Source organism: Trachymyrmex cornetzi, unplaced genomic scaffold (assembly GCF_001594075.2).
Source record: "Trachymyrmex cornetzi isolate Tcor2-1 unplaced genomic scaffold, Tcor1.1 scaffold770, whole genome shotgun sequence".
Classification (NCBI taxonomy): Eukaryota; Metazoa; Arthropoda; class Insecta; order Hymenoptera; family Formicidae; genus Trachymyrmex; species Trachymyrmex cornetzi.
Window position 1 is genome coordinate 22093 of NW_017300103.1, and position 501 is coordinate 22593.

Here is a 501-nt window from a genome sequence, read left to right on the forward strand (position 1 = left end):
TTCATCAGCCCGAGTTCTTCGAAGTATATACCGGGCGTATGCTGGAATGACTCCCACCGGTACGTCTGTGCGCGTTCAGGTGTCGTTCCGTCGATACAACTCCACATAAGCCATACCCTGTAAGATAAGGATAGGGATTCGTATTACTTTTCTTTTGAATCCTTATCTTGCATTGTTGCTTAGTTTAGCTCTAAATAAATTTTTATTCAGTGTGCTCTGATCATTTGTCCACGCCAGTTGCATTCGCGGGTCCACTAGGTCACATCCTTCCAAAATATACTAGCTCGTTCTCTTTTTTTTTTTTTTTATAATGAGGTGCTTGATGTGCAATGCAATTTATGCGCCTTCGACATGCGACAATTGCCTCCGTGGCTACTGGCTGCAGGCAGCTCGCAATATGCAGGCGTACGAGGCGCGTGTGCGGCCTCCCTTAGTGCGTGATTGGCGCACCCTTCCGATCCTCCGGGTTCGCGTGTGCGCCATCACGGGACGTCGGATTGT